The 17,104-nt window shown below is 47.4% G+C and overlaps 2 non-coding genes and 1 pseudogene across 2 annotated transcripts; all 3 read left to right on the top strand.

The window, feature by feature from the left end:
* The window catches only part of LOC136833076 (protein BCCIP homolog), an 81,270-nt pseudogene that overhangs the window by 12,686 nt on the left and 51,480 nt on the right, over window positions 1–17,104 (top strand).
* On the top strand, window positions 8,397–8,502 carry LOC136833586 (U6 spliceosomal RNA). The gene has a single exon (XR_010851526.1). It is a non-coding gene; the product is annotated as a U6 spliceosomal RNA (small nuclear RNA).
* LOC136833584 (5S ribosomal RNA) lies at window positions 10,025–10,143 on the top strand. Its single transcript, XR_010851525.1, has one exon. It is a non-coding gene; the product is annotated as a 5S ribosomal RNA (ribosomal RNA).

Below are 17,104 nucleotides of genomic sequence, written 5' to 3'. Positions count from 1 at the left end.
TTTGTCCAGATGCCTGCCGTTCAGTGGCTTTGCATCTGGATACCCAGGTCTCGGCTCATCCTGCCGTGCAGCACGCTGTTCCGCTGCCTCCTGGCTTCCTGGCTCCATTTCTCATGACTGGCCCCTCCTTCATGGTGACGTCATCTCACCATTATGTGACTGTCCCCTGCCCCTGTTGCTGACCATGGCCTGATCTTGACAATGGTTCCTCGCCTTGCTGTCTCTCCAGCCCGGCACTTCATCTGTTTCTCTCCCCATTCCAGCGACCCTGGCGCATGCCCGGCCTGGCTACCTGCACCACCTGTGCCTGCATCCCTGGCCCCCCCGGTTCCTGGCTGACCCTGGCTGCCGCCCAGGCAATTGCTGGCCCGAGCAACGTTCTCTGCCCGGGTTGCACCGCCTGCTGTTGTGGCCTCCTCGCTGTTCCTGTTCCTGCTGTTCCTGGCTGCGCCTGCCTGGTTTGGGGACTTGACTGCAATCCTGAAGCAGATGGTGAAGAAGAAGAAGAAGAAGAGGTCTAGGAAGGTGTGTCGTCGTCTTCATCTTCATCTTCATCCATCTTCATCGTCGTCGTCTGCTGCTTCTTCCTCTTCTTCTTCCAAGGCCGGCGAAGAAGAAGAAGTCTGTCTCTCCCCCAAGAAGTCTCGCACTGAGATTTCTCGAGGGTCTGCCTCCTTCCACAGGGAAGGCAGTGGGATCTCTCGTTGGCTCTTCCCGATCTTCGGATCAGGGAACCGCTGTTCGGCCTCCGGCCACAAGCACCGGGAGCCAAGGGGGCGTGCAGACCAAGGTCGGCACTCCCCGCTGTGCGCCTAAGAAACCTCCTGCTTCTAAGGCCAGCGAGTCCATCGTCCAGACACTCACTCGCGAGTTGCTCCCAGTACCGGGTCTCCAAGGAGACCAGGATACCCCAGTCTGATACGGGAGAAACTTCTCGCCATACAGACGGGCATGGGGCAAGAGAAAGAGCCGGGGGCATGCAGGTGCCCTCCTCTCTTCCTGCTGGCACTCCATCCAGTGCCAGGTCAGGTTCGGGATAGTGCTTCAGCCCGAGGGGCCGAGTGCATGGAGAAACAGGAAGAAGTCCCTGCTCAGTCTTCCGAGAGGCTCGGCCTCGAAGAAGTCTGGGGCGCGTCCAGAGGACAGCGCAAGCTCGCGCCAGCCAGCCGCGCGCTCGACTCCTCCCAGTCCCAGGCCACGCCCATGTGGCCAGACTGGCTCAGGGGAGGTGAATGCGCGGCTCGGCTCATGCAAGCCGCTCCGCTCTCCTCGGGAGACCGTTTCACCTGGGTTGAAACGTTCTCCTCGACCTGAGGGGCCCGTCATCACCGCGGGTTGGTGACCGCCCCGCCTGCTGCCTCTACTGGTTCTGCCAGTAAGGGCCAGTGGGAGCGCCCGATCTTCCTCGCCTGTCCCCTCCGCCCCTTTGGTCTCCTTCCAAAGGGCGTGAGTCGGAGAGGAGGAACTCTGGGGAGTGTTCTCCTCAGAGTTCAACTGCATGGGATTATAACCTGGCTCGGTCCTTGGCTCGACCAGGTCTTATTTTGTAGTTCAGGAAGATCCTCGGGGTCTGCCGAGGTTCTCCCTCCCTGCAGGGAGAGTAGTTGGGAGGACCGCACTCTGGAAGGGACTTGAAGGTCCTCTGCCCCAGGATGCGGACACCCCTGAAATACAGAGGACTTTTGCAGAGGTTATCGCGCTGATTCGTCAGCACAATGACCTCGGGAAGGGACCACGGCCTTTCTGTGGATTGTCCTTCGCGCCTCGAATCCTTCTGGGGACCCAAGAAGGAACCCAAGGCTTCGTGGGGCTGCCGTGGTCCACGCTTGCCGAGGGGTCCTCGATCAGGTGAACGGTCTTGTGTCTGGGCAAGACAGTTCGATTTCGAGCTTCGCTCGGGAAGCTTCTTCCTCCCCCTCTGCCTCGTCAGAAGCGCTTTTACTCTCCAGTGGAAGGGGCGTTGCTGACTAAACAGGTTGACCCGGACCTGACTCGCCTGGATCCGGGTCTTATGTTGCAGCAATTGTCGGCAGAGAATGTTTTCTCTCCCAGCAAGAAGCTGCAACCCTGGAAGCCACACCGCCATGGCGGCCTTCCAGGCAGTCTCCTGGCTCGATCTGTGGTCCTTCACAGTAGGAAGGTGGCAGCTTCCTCAGGCGCTATCGTACCTGGGGAGGACTCTGCCTTTTGGGAGACTGTGCCAGTCTGGAGGTAGGGCTATTTCCTACCTTGCCCACCAGACTGCAAACCTGTGGGCAAACCTGGTGTTCTGCCGAGAGACGCCGTTCTCTCTCGCTTCTCCAGGTCTGTAGGTCCCGAGTCAGCAATCGCTCTAGGAAGGAATGGACCGTTGCTGGGTTCCCTCCTCTCTTCCCTAGAGAGTTGGTGGATGCAGCAGTGGACAAACACCGTGCCGATGAGAGCTTGACCGGCTTGTCCACCAGGCAGTGGCCAAGACCTCCGGGTCTTTCGCATTCCACTGCAGCCAGGTCTGGGCCAGGCTGGCACTTCCTCGGCCCCTAAGAAGTCCCAGTCTTGAAGGGGTCCCGAGGAAACACCCAGCCTTCTTCTTCCTCGAAAAGGGGGTTCCTCCGTCCTTTTCAGCCCCCTTTCCAATCCGGTAAGGGGGCAAGGGTAAGAAGAAGAAGGGGAAACGCTAGGGGCAGCGTCCCCCCCAAAAGCTGCCAGAAGGTGGGGTGCCTGTCGAGCCATTGGGCAACATGGCAGCGACACGGAGCCGAGACCTGGATAGTGGATGTCCTTCGGGAGGGATATCTACTACCCTTCGAGTCTCGGCCTCCCCCTCACCTACACTCTGGTCCATCTCCAAACTTATCTTTCAGGTTCGTTGAAGGACATCGCACTACAGCAAGAAGTGCAAGCCATGCTGAGCAAAGAATGCTGTAGAAGTCGTGTCGGACCAGTCTCCAGGCTTTTACAGCCGGATCTTTCGAGAGAAAGGCATCAGGGGATGGAGACCAGTCATAGACCTCTCTCCTTTGAACCGTTTCCTTAGGCCAGACTCGGTTCATGATGGAAACAGTGTGATCTGGTGCTGGCCTCCATCAGGGAGAATGACTTCATGCTTACGGTGGACTTGAAGGATGCGTATTTCCAAATACCCATCCATCCGCCCTCTCGCAAGTACCTCCGCTTTGTCCTCGGGAGTCGGTCTTCCAATTCAGGGCACTTTGTTTGGGCTCTCGACCGCTCCCCAGGTGTTCACGAGAGTGTTCTTTCGTGTCAGCTTGGGCCCACTCGAGAGAGGGATACGTCTTCTGAGGTATCTCAACGACTGGTTAGTCCTGGCGGCTCTCGCTGCAGTTGCTACAGGACAGGGATTGGCTCCTCGAGTTTTGCCAGGATCTTGGGATCGTGGTAAATCTGGAGAAGTCAGATCTCATCCCCAAGCAGAGGACGAAAGTACCTGGGCATGCTGATAGACACGGTGGCAGCAAAAGTCTTTCCCTCGGACTCTCGTATCAGCAAGTTCAGGCAGGCAGCACAGCTGTTCCTGTCACGACAGGAGCAGCCAAGCTCAGCAATGGCAAGTCGTCATCGGTCACCTGTCGTCATTGGAGAAGCTAGTACCTCATGGGCGTCTTCACCTGCGGTCTCTCAGTGGAGACTAAAGGAGCTCTGGTCCCAGTCCTGAGACCCCAGTCCTTCCTCATTCCTCTTTCCGAGGTGGTGAGAAAGGACCTCCACTGGTGGTTGGACGACAGGAACCTCTTGATAGGAGTATCCCTGCATACTCCCCCTCCGGACATGCTTCTGTTCTCGGATGCATCGACCGAGGGATGGGGCACACACCTGGAGGAGTTGCTGACTTTGGGAGTGTGGCACCGAGGCGACAAGCACCTTCACATCAATATCCTGGAACTCAAGGCAGCCTTCCTGGCTCTCCAAGAGTTCCAGGATCGAGTGATGGGACACTCCGTGGTACTGATGAGCGACAATACCACGGTAGTGGCATATGTCAACAAGCAGGGGGACTGGTGTCCCATCAGCTTCATCAGTTGACAATGCAGGTGCAGTGAGTGGGCCAGTGGCTCACTCGGTAGAGCTGTCAGCCAGATACATTCCAGGCAAGAGGAATGTCGTGGCAGACAAGCTCAGCCGCCAGAGCCAGGTGGTAGGGACCGAATGGTCCCTCCATCAGGAAGTAGCGGAAAGGCTGTTCGACCTGTGGGGCGTCCAGTGATAGATCTGTTCGCCACCCGGCACAACAGAAAACTTCAGGTCTTCTGTTCGGTCGTGCCGGACCCATGGGCGCTGCTGTGGAGGACGCGTTCCAACACCCGTGGGACAACCTCGACACGATACGCCTTTTCCTCCATTCTGTCTGATTTGCGGGTGATCAGCCGAAAGTGATGATCACCCTGAATCTCAGAATGACTCTGGTGGCACCCAAATGGCCACAGGCCGTTTGGTATCCGGACCTGCTAGCTCTCCTCTCCGAGGCACCGAGAGAGATCCCCTGGCCCAACCTTCTGTGTCAACCTCCACGTGAGCGGTTCCACCTGGCAGTGCATTCCTGTGTCTTCACGGCTGGAGGTTATCCACCATCTCTTGCGAGCAAGAGGCTTTTTTTACAGCGCAGCAACAGAGATGGCAGGATACCTCAGAAGATCCTCCGCAGCGGTATACCAGGGAAAGTGGTCCGTCTTCTGTGGTTGGTGTCGTCGAAGGGTATCTCTCCGGTCAGAGCTACTGTTCAGCAGGTCATGGACTTCCTTGTCTTCCTTCGCCGAGAGAAGCTTCTCTCCATTTCAGCAGTAAAGGCTACAGTCGCGCCGCACTCGGCCTAGTCTTGCGGCTGAAAGGAGTAGACATCTCTTCCTCTCAAGAGATTTCTCTACTGAATGAGAAGCTTTGAATGGTCTTGCCCACCCAGGGATCTCAGGCCCCCTCGTGTGGGATGTGACTCGTCATTAAGGAGCCTGACTTCGTGCAAGAGTGAGCCTTTAAGAGAGTCGTCAGACAGGATCTGACCCTCAAGACCGTCTTTTTGCTTGCCCTGGCAGTTTGGCGAAGAGAGTTGGCGAACACTTCATGGACTTTCCTTTGATGTAAAAACACTCAAGGGGATGGGGATCAGTTACGCTTCGATTTCATCCCCCATTTTGAGCGAAGACTCAGAACCGCCGGTCCCTGCGCGCACGGTTCGAGTCCTTCACGATCCTCCCTAGAGGACTTTGTAGATAATGATCCAGACGAGATAAACTGTGTCCTGTTAGGGTGCTGCGGCGCTATCTGAAGAAGACTCATTGGCACCTCCGGCCTGAGTGTCGACGACTCTTCAGTTAGCACTGGCTCGACCAAGAAAAAGTGTCCAAGAACACCATCTCTTTTTGGCTTCGTGAGACAATAAGAGAGCGTACTCTGCTGCAGGAGAAGACGACAATGGCACCATTGGTAATGCTTTAGCAGTGCTGGATGGCTCCGAGAGCTCACAGGGTGAGGTCCGGCAGCATTGGTCCTCCTCGCATTCCGGAAGAATATGTCTGTGAGACTCAGAGGACCACCAGGTGCTGAAGGCAGGTGTATGGTCCCGACAGACTACCTTCTTTTTAAGGGACCTAATCCTTCCTTCTACCTCCGAGGATGTTGCACACAAGTCCTTGGACACTTTTTCCTTAGGTCCTGTGGTGGCTGCTCAAGCAGCACCTTAAGTTGTGTAGCTTATCCAGCTCCTCTAACAGGACAGGTTGCATCTTCGCCTATGTTGTATGGTGAAGGATTGGGAGATGTTTGTTGAGTGACTGGCCTCTTTTTTTTCTCTCCCCATCCTAAGCTCTCTTCCCACGGGCAGGGAACATCGGACGTGCTGATATTTACAAGCTGGACGTCCGGGACATTTTGAAAATCGAGGCAGGTAAGCACATAAACGTGAGCTTCCGTTTCTAGATTACAATTTATTTTCAGGTAAAATAGAAGCAACCCCACATCCCTCCTTTCTCTTGCAAGGAGGAAATTTTTTAAATATTTGTTGAAAGACAAACCCAATGCTTGTATTTTGTTTTTTTGTCATCCGACGTCAAATTCTTCCTAGCCTACAAAAACAGAAACAGAGCATGAACTGACGTTTCCCTCTTTCATGCAAAGGGGTCCCACAAGTCTGACATAGATCTTGGCGTTTCTTACAACCAGGTGATCTTTGTCAGTGGAGGTTTTTCCCTTCCTCGCTCTTCTTGTTTCGACCAGGAAGGAAGACAAGGTGGTGAACTCCAGTCAGTTCAGAGAGACTTTTTCAGATTCCTCCTCCAATCAGTAAGTCTCTAATGTAAAGGACCAGGGTTTGTATATTGTGTAAGGAACAAATAACAATTTTTGAAAGTAAATTGTGTATTTTTCCTAACTATACAAACCTGAGGTCCTTTATTCAGTGATAGTATTTAGTAAGTTGCCCACCTCATGCCACCCCCTCAATCTGCTACATGGGCCGAAAGGCAAATTGGAATGTTTATATCCAGGCAGGATGGTGGTCCCCGCCTCCCATGAGGATCAGTAACTGCCTAACCACCTTGTTGAAGTTCAACAAGATGTTCATGTTAACAGTTTCCAGCCTACGCCTGAAACAATCTCACACCTAATGTAAAGGACCTCGGGTTTGTATAGTTACAAAAATCAAAAATTGTATTTTTTTGTTCATGAGACTTACCTGCCAGATATATATATAGCTGTATTCTCCGAAGGTCCGACAGAATTTCAAATTTCGCGGCACACGCAGTGGCCGGTCAGGTGGTTAGTACCCATTCCCGCCGCTGGGAGGCGGGTATCAGGAACCATTCCCATTTTCTATTCAGATTTTCTCTGTCGCCGGACTGTCAACACCTGTTGTCAGTTCCTCCGCCATTTGGATTTTGGAAATTTGTTGTCACTTAAGTATTTTGGTTGTTTTTGGTATTCGACTGGATCTGTGACTTGGCATACGCTCTTTGTGGACCGTTTTTGATTTTGCTTTTGACTTTTCTTATAATTAAGATGTCTTACCTCTAGCTATTGAGTCTGTAGCTTGGGTGAATGTAAGGTGAGGCTATCGAAGACTTTGATAGTTCCTCACACTTTATGTATGATATGTAAGGGTGTTCAATGCTCTATGATAATCGGTAATGAATGTGTGGGATTGTCTGAGGGTGAGTGGAAGAAATATGAAGCCTATATGCTTAAATTGGAGCGTGATAGGCTGAGGAAATCTTCCTCCCAGAGTGCATCCTTAGATGGACAGTCAGGTTTTCTCCTACTAGTAACCCTGTAGTAAATTTTAGTACTAACCCTGTAGTTTGTTGCTGCAGAAGGTAATTCCCTGGCTCGTGTGGAGTCAATGCGTGCTCTTGAAACAAAGTGAATGCAATTCAAACGCAAAGTGTTAGTGCTAGTGCCCCTAGTGTTGTGGAGGGGCGTCAGATCGGCCCTATAATGCCTCTAGGCCTGGACCTCTGTCGAACTCCCAGGACCAGGGAGGGGGCATGTCGAAAGCCGCATGAGGGTTACGGGGCTTCCCACCGATCTGGCGTCCCTTCGGCAGGTCCTGATGACGCTACCCAGGCTGCCAGGGATCGTGCTCAGGCACGCATCCTGAAGGATTGCTTCTCGTCCTCCGACACGTCCTCCCCGCCTCGGGGTTGGAGCTCTCGGTTGGACTCTCGCCCTCTTAAGAGAAGCTTAGAGGAGAGGACGCTTCACGTCCTCTTCCTCTAGACGTTTGTACTCTTCCCCGAAAGTTGCGTGGATATTCCTCTGCAGAAGAGAATAAAGTGTTTTTCGAATGATGATACTCGACCCCCTGTCGCGCTAAGGCAAGGGCTAGAGCTTCTTCCCCTGTGGAAGGAAGTATACGCCTCTCGCCCCCTTTCCTTCTCTCAGGTTCAGCCCTTCTCCCGAGAGAGTTGCTTCTCCAACGCGTAAGATTTTGTTGGGTTTGCAACAACAGCTGGATGCTTCTCATGAACCTTTCAAGATTCGAATCTGCCTGTTAAGAGGTACAGACTTTCACCTTCGTCTCCTGCTTCGTCTTCCTCGTCTGCTAGATGTTTTGGAGCTTCGTCGTCTGTCGTCTAGAGAGAGTGTTTAGTGGCTTCCTATTCGTCTTCCCGAGTTGAGGTGTTGGCCTTTTCTCTTGTCTCGCGCCAGGAGCGCGTCTTGCTCTTCGTGGCGCTTCTCACGCTTCACGACGCTCCTCACCTTGACGTTCGGCGCGCCAGCCATGACGACGCGCGCGCCACGCCAGAAGCTCTCTTCTAGTACTTGCCACGGAGCCTCGCCGCGTCACGCCATGACGCTCGCGCTCGCTTCGCCGTATAGCTTCAAGTCTTGTGTTGACGCCGCTCCAGTTGTTCATCATGTCGCACAACTACCCGCTTCAACATCTGATGTCCTTCTTAATTTAGCCAGTACTTGCTTCGGCAGTACATATACTAAAATTGGAACGATACAGAGAAGATTAGCATGGCCCCTGCGCAAGGATGACACGCTAATCGTGAAGTGTTCCACATTTTTTATGTTTACTATACGTCACAGCCTCTAGTTGAAGAGACTTCTTCGTTCTTCCTCTGGAGTTATCAGACTCTGTATTTTGTTTAATCGGAACTACTTTCACCACTCACTTTTCAAGACCCTCCAGCTGCGGAAGAACATCCTCTTTCGTCACAGCCTTTGTATGAAGAGAAACTTCTTTCGTCTTCTTCTTCCTCTGATTATCAGACTCTGGCTTTTTCTTAAGGATCTGTTTCCTGAGACTTTTCAACAAAAAGGCTCTCTCCAAGAAAGTTGTCTTTGTCTTGGGAGCGTTTGACGAAAAAAATCGGAAATAAAATTTTCTGGGATATTTTTATATGGCATCATACATATCCTGACTATCTTCTTCAGAAAGTTTTATTTAAAAGTTCGCCACAGTTAGGAGTTATAAACAAAACAGTAACCCTATCATAGTCAAATTACATTTTTGGACTATAATGTAATGACCACCATTGTCAGTATATCAAGGTGGTAATTTCCTTTTAGCTATGAAATGGTGTAATATCTAATGCGATCTATGGCAACCCTGTGGACCATTAGTGGGCATCAGCTTAAAGACAGGAATGCCGCAGGGCAGTCAGTGGACAGTCAGTCAGTAGCAGCTCAGAGCTTGACTAAGTAAAACGTCGCTGCCCAACCTGAGCATTGTTTTGACACTCGCTTCATTTAGCTTCATTTAGCGAAGTTATATTACTTTGCAGGTCTATTTTTGGCTTTTCATTATGTCATAAAAACATCAAACTGTGTAACAGCAAGCAAATAAATACACAGAGAAGCAAAAAATATCGTTTTTCTCAAAACTAAAGTTATCGACATTCAAACTGCATCTCCTTCATAACTTCTTGCACCGATCTCAATGATACAAAAAGTAAACGAAAGCTAAATATTTGCCTAACAAAGGGGCTTCCATGGGAAGCAACACGAGACCCGCACCACGAGAGAGAGTTTTTTCCAGAAGGAATGTCACTTCCAAGAGAGGTAGCAAGTGACTCCTTTCATCTCCAGACTCCCTTTGCAACCAGGCTTCATTTTGCACAAGCCTGGAAAGAGTGAGGGGCAGACGTTTGGTCCCTCCTACTGTTAGAGAGAGGTTACTTGATTCCCTTCCTGTCTCCTCCTCCTTTGTTTTTGTTTCCCAACTGCCTTCCTGTCAAACAGAAAATTGTTTGACCTGCTCGAACAGATGTTCGAGAAGAGAGCAGTGGAACAGGTCTTGGACTCGGTGTTCCCGGGATTTTACAACAGATTGTTTCTAGTCCCAAAACTTTCAGTAGGCTGGAGACCCGTCTTGGACGTCAACAGGTGAACAACTTGGTCCGAAGGAAAAGTTCAAGATGGAGACCTCGCAGTCAATACTAGGAGCCCTTCATCCCGGGATTGGATGGTATCTTTGGATCTCCAAGATACTTATCTTCACGCCCCAATTCATCCACGTTCGATGAAGTATCTCAGGTTGTCTTGGGGACTAGACGTACCAGTTCAGGGCTCTCTGCTTTGGACTCTGCACAACAGCCATACCACGTTGAAAACACCGCTTCTCGTCCGATCAGCGAAGTTAAGCAACGTTGGGTCTGGTCAGTACTTGGATGGGTGACCGCCTGGGAACACCAGATGCTGTTGGCGTCACATTTTGCTCCGAGGGTGTTTACACTTCTCATGAAAAACGTTGCGATGCAGTTGCACCTGTCGCACGTCAGGATCTCACTCTACTTGGACGACTGGTTGATTCGAGCGCCGCCTGCAAAGGTATCTGGAGGACCTTCAGTTGACTCTGCAACTCGTGAAGTCCCTGGGACTTCTGGTCTGTGGAGAAGTCGCAGCTGATCCCCTCACTGTCCATTGTGTCTGGGAATTCAGATGTATTCAGCGGCTTTTATAGCGTCTCCGTCGCAAGAACGGCAACTTCTATGTACGAAAAAGTCTCGGCCTTCTTGGAAAAGGAAACATGCTAGGTGAAGGAAGGAATGAGTCTGCTGGGGACCATTTCCTCGCTGGAGAAGTTTGTTTTCTGGGAGTCTGCATCTCAGGCCTCTTCAGTTCTTTCTGTTGGAGAACTGGCAAAGCAAGGAAGACTTGAAAGAGGAATTGAGAATTCTTCCTTATATAAAAGAGGATCTGTGGTGGTGGCTCGATCCAACGAAATTGCAGAAAGGGATCTCCCTCAAGCTTCTGAACCCCAACCTAGTGTTGTTTTTCCGACGGGTCGTCAACAGGTTGGGGGCAACACTAGAGGGGGAGAGGAAGTGTTAGGAACCTGGAGAGAGGAACAGGTGTCCTGGCACATCAACATCAAAGATTTGGCGGCTATCTTTTAGCTCTCCAATTCTTCGAGGTCCAAGTTTGCAGTTCGTAAACTCGTAGTTCTAGCAAACTCAAGAAACAGGGACAATACTACTTGTTCCCTGTTCAGCCTTGCAAGAGAGATTATTCTTTGAGCCTATGCTCGCAACATTTCGATTCTCACAAGTTTTGTTGCAGGGGTCGAAAATGTTCGAGCAGACCTGCTCTGTTGGCGCCATCAACTCCTGCCGAAGGAATGGACCCTTCATCAGGAGGTTTGCCAAGATTTTTGAAATTTTGGGGTCGCCATCTTGTGGATATTTTCACGACCTCAAGAACAGCGAGGCTCCCTCTATAAAGCTCATCTGTACTCGACCCTGGGGCAGTTGCGATAGATGCTCTTCCTGGGATTGGACGGGAATAGATGTTTACGCCTTTTTCCCGTTCTAAATTCTGGGAGAAGTGGTCACGCAAGTTCGCGGCCTCACAAGGGACGAGGATGACTCTCATCCCCACGTTTTGGCCTTCGAACCACTGGTTCTCGGAGTTTCTCTTCTGGTTGGTAGACGTTCCGAGGACCCTTCCTATGAGAGCAGACCTGCTCATACAAACCCACTTCACGAGATATCTTCAAAATCTCCCCGCTCTGAACCTGACTGCTTTCAGACTATCGAAACTTGGTCAGAGCGAGGGGTTTTTCTGGCCAGGTGGCACGGGCCATCGCTAGAGCCAGAAGTTCTTCATCTAAAGGATATATCTAGCGAAGTGAGCAACCTTCAAAGGTTGGTGTAGAAAGAAGGGTTTTTCCTCTTCCTCTATCACTGTGAGCCAGGTTGCGGATTTTCTCCTTTACTTAAGAGAAAAACTCGATATAGCAGTTCCGACTATCAAGTGTTATCGGAGCATGCTTTCGATTGTATTCAGACACAGAGGATTAGATTTGTCTGACAATAAGGACCTCCACGATCTTATGAGCTCTTTCAAGACGTCCAAGGTTCCTCAGCTAATTCCCCTGCTTGGAACTTGGACGTAGTGCTCAAGTTTTTGATGTTTAGTCCTTTTGAGCCTCTCCACTCTGCATCTCTTAAGGATGTTACTAGAAAACGGCATTCCTCAGTTGCTCTGGCGGCAAAGAGAGTGAGTGAATTTCGAGGCCGTCATGTGGGCTTCAAGGAACACAATGCTGTCTATTCTTTAAGCCCTAAGTTCTTGGCTAAGAATGATAGGTCTTCTAACCCTTGGCCTAGACACTTTGAAATTAAAGGTTTAGCAGACCTTATTGGACAGGAACCTGAGGGAGTTCTATGTCCAGTTAGAGCTCTCAAGTACTACCTTAAAAGAACACAGGACACTCGTGGTCCCTTGGATATTTTATGGTGTTCTGTGAGGCAACCAGTTAAACCTATGTCGAAGAAAGAATGCACTGGCATTCTTCATTAGGGACGTCATTCAAGGACGCACACTCTAGTTGTGACGACTCCAACTTCAAGTTGTTGAGAGTTAACGCTCACGAGGTGAGGGCAGTTGCTACCTCCATGGCGTTCAAGAAAAATATGGTACTCAGTGACATTCTCAGTGCCACATTTTGGCGAAGTCAATTCGGTGTTTGCCTCACACTCTTGGCAAGATGTTTAGGTAGCATACGAAAATTGCTTTTCGCTGGGACCATACATTGCTGCTTCAGCAACCTTGGGGACAGGGGTAACTCTGATCCTATCCCCTGTTTAGAAGGGTTTTTTAATTGTGTTTTTATGGTTGTTGGGTCGACTACTGGAGGCAGTCTTCCCAATCCTTTGCAAACTAATGCTTTAGGTGTTGGTTAGGTGGTTAGTAATGCTCTTTTGTCCTCTTTGTATGGTCTATGATCTAGTCACATTGTGGTCACGCCCCGTTGACAGATCATCTAGAAGTCGCCAGCTATATAGGTCACTACCTTGCTGGGGTCTCTAGTAAAGCAGAAGCAGACTAGAGTGACAGTAACCACTCAGTCAGCTACGCTATCAGATAAGGAACCAAAATAATTTTACCAATAATTGGTTTTTTCCCTAATTCTTGGCTGTCTCTACCCCCTCCAAAGGTGGTATTCAGCTATATATATATCTGACAGGTAAGTCTCATGAACAAAATTATATTTTAATGATAAAATAAAGTTTGTTCATACTTACCTGGCAGATATATATATTCATATTGCCCTCCCTCCTCCCCTCAGGAGACAGTGGCGTTAGAAAATCTGAATAGAAAATGGGAATGGTTCTGATACCCGCCTCCCAGCGGCGGGAATGGGTACTAACCACCTGCCCCCACTGCGTGTGCCGCGAATTTTGAAATTCTGTCGGACTTCGGAGAATACAGCTATATATATATCTGCCAGGTAAGTATGAACAAACTTTATTTTATCATTAAAATATCATTTTTGATAGTTTAAAACTCTGAAACCTTGTAAAAATGTTATACCTTCATATTGAATCCTAATAGTTTTCATCATCAGATTTATGGCTGCTTATGAAAAATTATATCAAAATTGCAGTCTTTTTGTTTTCAGTGAAAAATAGAAAATCAAAAGTGAATTGATTTTAATGGCTAGATATGTCCCAGTGCAGTGAGGTGTCTGACCGTTAGTCCGCATGAATCCAGAATCATTTATGGGGGTTTCCAAACTGATAACCAGTGGAGGATTTCGTTGGAGTAAAAATAAGTTAATCTGTAGAGCATCCTTAAGAAGAGAGCTGTAATGGCCAGCTCAGTGTCCAAAATTAAACAGAATATTTAATTGGACAGTTCTCCTCTAACCTTGTTTTCAAAACTTCTGATTTGTCTCTTTTCTTTGTTCTGAAATGCTGTAGTTCTATGTTTTAAAACATCAGGTTGGAAGTTTGTAGAGGTGCTGCAGGTAAAATGAGATCAAATTTAAAATTTTTCTAGAGTTAAAGACACGGCAGAGAAATTTAAAGAATTTACTAAGAAGAGATAAACATTTTCCTTGAAAGAGAGAGAAGAGAGATGGAACAAGAGAGAGAGAGAGAAAGGAGAGAAGAGAGTAATGTGATGCTGAAGGTTTGACTCATTTTCAAAGGTGACAGATTGGCTGGGAATAAATAGCCAAACATTGGTCAATGGAAAAGTTAATCACATCTTAAATCGTTAAACAACCTCACTTGTGATTCCAGCATGCAAGAAAGAAAGTTGATTAATTAGTTTCTCTTCTAAGGAGGATGTATTGTTCTGATTACACCCAGAGGAAGTTTTAAATAATCTTCAACCAATTTTCAACAAACCTCCAAGCTTTGTGATAGATCACTCTTCTCCTGTGTTGCCATTTTCTTCAGACTTCAAAAATGTCAGCTTAACAAGTCCATTTTTCCTTGGGGAGCTGAGATAATTTAAGAGCGCTAAAGACTAAGAACAAGAGAAGGATTCAGACAAGGAGCTCAGATAAGGTTTGTAAGAAGTTATGCTCTGGAGGAAGAATAAACTGTCAAATGCAGGTTGACCTCCAAAGTTTTTATCATAACCTGACATGCTCTAGATTGATTCTTCTCCTATACAAGGCTGAACTTCCTCTTCCTATTTAAAGCTTTCTTTCTTGATTGCTTTGAAGAGGAATCAATTGAACTTTTTCAGAGGATAAAAAATTTTGGGAAAAGGCTGGGATCTTTTATTTACAAAGTTAGAAAGATTTATTGGTTCCTATAAAGGAGACTCTTCTTAGAATATGCTGATATAAACAGAAGAATGGGTAAATAATTTGAACATTACATTAAATTTCTAAGATCATTAGAAGATGTTCCCAACTATATCTATGAAGTCAGATACAGGGTGAGAGAGATGGATTAGTAAAGAAACCTTTGAACTGTTCAGCAACACTCCTTCTTCCTTCTAAAAACATGTCTGACATTTTTGCCTTTGAGCCAGAGCTTATAAGATGTAAAGTTATCCACATTTGTATTAAAGTGGATATTGTGATTTTGTAAGTCTTGGTATTGATTATTTCAAATTATTATTATTTAATCTTATTAATATTTGAAAATTAGTACTTGATTTATCATACAAGGCCATTTCATATATATGAAAGTTTAAAATTTATGGATTATCTCTTGTAACAGAGGACTTTGAGAGAAAGATTCCAGAGAGAGAGAGAGAGAGAGATAGAGAGAGAGAAGTATTTCAGCATGGAGGAAGAGATTTTTACTTTATTGTTTTTGTCCTATTTAATTTAGACATAAAATTTGAAAACTTATAAATTGCATAAAAATTAAACAAACACTTTGTTTGGATATGCAAATGTTCAAGGGTTTTCAGTTTCTGATAACCATTAGTTCTGGTTCCAATCCCAAAATTTTCCTCTGTAATGTATGCTGGTAAATTCCGCAACCATCTTTTATTGGAGACAGTTGCTGGAGAAGATTTTCGTTTTTTCGGCCTGAGAGCTCAGGATCTTTTTGGCTCCATTTCAGTAAGAGGATTGGCCTGGTGTTCCTGGCATATTAAAGAAAGTGCTGTTTTTTCTCAGCAGACCACTTTGAGGGGCCCTTCTTAATATGTCTTTAATATGTCAAGACCCCACAAGTTCTTCAGCTCACCTTTTCAAAAGGGGACCTGTGGTTCAAGTCCTCAGACACAAGTGCCAGACTGCTCCTGTTAACAGGACATGGTTGCATTTTGGTTTAAGACTGGTTGGATGTGAGAAAGGATATCTCATGGAAGGTACTCTCCTTGAAAATCTGACTTCAACAACTTCCAAAAAGCTTATGTGATGTTACATACAAGGGATCCAGAAGTCAAGCCAGGTAAGCATACACTGATCTTCTGTTCTGTTTTAGAACAGATCTAGAGAAACTTTAATTTCCTCCAAGGAGTTCAGGATCCATTCTATGTAAAGACAAACCCTGTTTTGTACCTACTGAAATGACTTTTTGAATGTTCAGGCTAGCCTATTTTGGATGAAATAACATCTTGAATTCATTTGTTATCAGGAAGTTGACAATTTGCAGTGTCCCCTAAAGTGTAGTCACTTTGTCAGAGGCATTGGATTTGTCTTCCTGGACCTTCAAACTCCCAGGATTTCCAGGGAAACATTCAGGAATGTCAAGGAAATACCAGGATTGAGGTTCAGGGAAGAGCGTTCTCCAGTTCAGGAGCCCTTCTGATAGCAGATTTTGTTGACCCCCCAGGCTGCATTTTGAGAATTTAAAGCAACTGGTATTTTCATCTGGAAAACCTGTTTCTCTTTACTACGTTATCATGCTTCTGGCTTCATGCTAAATCAAGCTGTTCGGCTTTGAGGAAAAATGTTGTAGACACTAAGATGACCCAGAGGGTTTAGGACTGTTAGTAAACCTGAAGTTGCCTAGGATTTTCCTCATTGCATTTCAGAGATCCCGAGAAAGAAGAGATCACTGAAAGTAATTGAAGAATGTTGACCAGCCTATAGTTAGAAAAAGAACATTGTTGACAAAAATGATGATTTTTGGGACTCCTTCTCTTTGATAAACAGAAGTTTTTGTCTTAAGCTTCACTGGAAGAGCCCCTTCAATTTTACCTGCCAATGGAGAAATGGAACAGCAAGTCTCATTGTCAAAGATGTCTTTCCAGATATCGGTCCTGAGGGTCCTGAGGATCCATGGGCGCTCAGAAAAAATAGAAGATTGCCTCTTCACGTTCAGGAAAACTCGCCTCAGACTGTTGTTTTCAGATGCCTCAGCTGTCGGGATGGGGAGCAACACTGGCTCGAAGAATCTTTGTCAAGGCACCTAAAAAGGGGAACAGGTGACCTGGCACATCACCAGGAAGGAACTGTCTCAGAGATTGTCCTAGCCCTCATTTGGGTCATACAGGTTACAGGATCAAGTACAGGTAACCTTGGAACAACTACAGCCCTGGAACATCAGGAAGCTCCTGGAACACATTCCTTCTCCCTTTATGAAACAGCAAGGACTCGAGCACCTGTGGACTGGAGTGAGGGAAGAGTCCCAGACTCCTCACCTTTGGTTTCAGTTATGGAATGTGAGGGCCAATCATAAACATTTTAATCAAGTTAGTTACTGGTCAGTATGACCCAGTCGACTAAAATTGTCTGTTGGTGCCTCCTGGATCTTTGTGAGGATTTTAAGACACTACTAAAAATTTCAAGCAAGTCCAACTTTCATTTTGATAAAAATGGCCAAAAAGGAATTGGAGCCTTAAAACTCTTAAAAGTAATATTCAATCATGTACCTTCATTTTGCAACTGGTTTTTGTGAAAGTCTCTATCACAATATTTCAGATTTATGGTGAATTTTGGGAAGGCCTTTTGAGAAGTCTCAGC

Source organism: Macrobrachium rosenbergii, chromosome 51 (genome assembly GCF_040412425.1).
Source record: "Macrobrachium rosenbergii isolate ZJJX-2024 chromosome 51, ASM4041242v1, whole genome shotgun sequence".
NCBI classification, from domain to species: domain Eukaryota; kingdom Metazoa; phylum Arthropoda; class Malacostraca; order Decapoda; family Palaemonidae; genus Macrobrachium; species Macrobrachium rosenbergii.
Note: the sequence above shows the minus strand (reverse complement) of the source record. Positions and strands in the feature narration are given on the sequence as shown.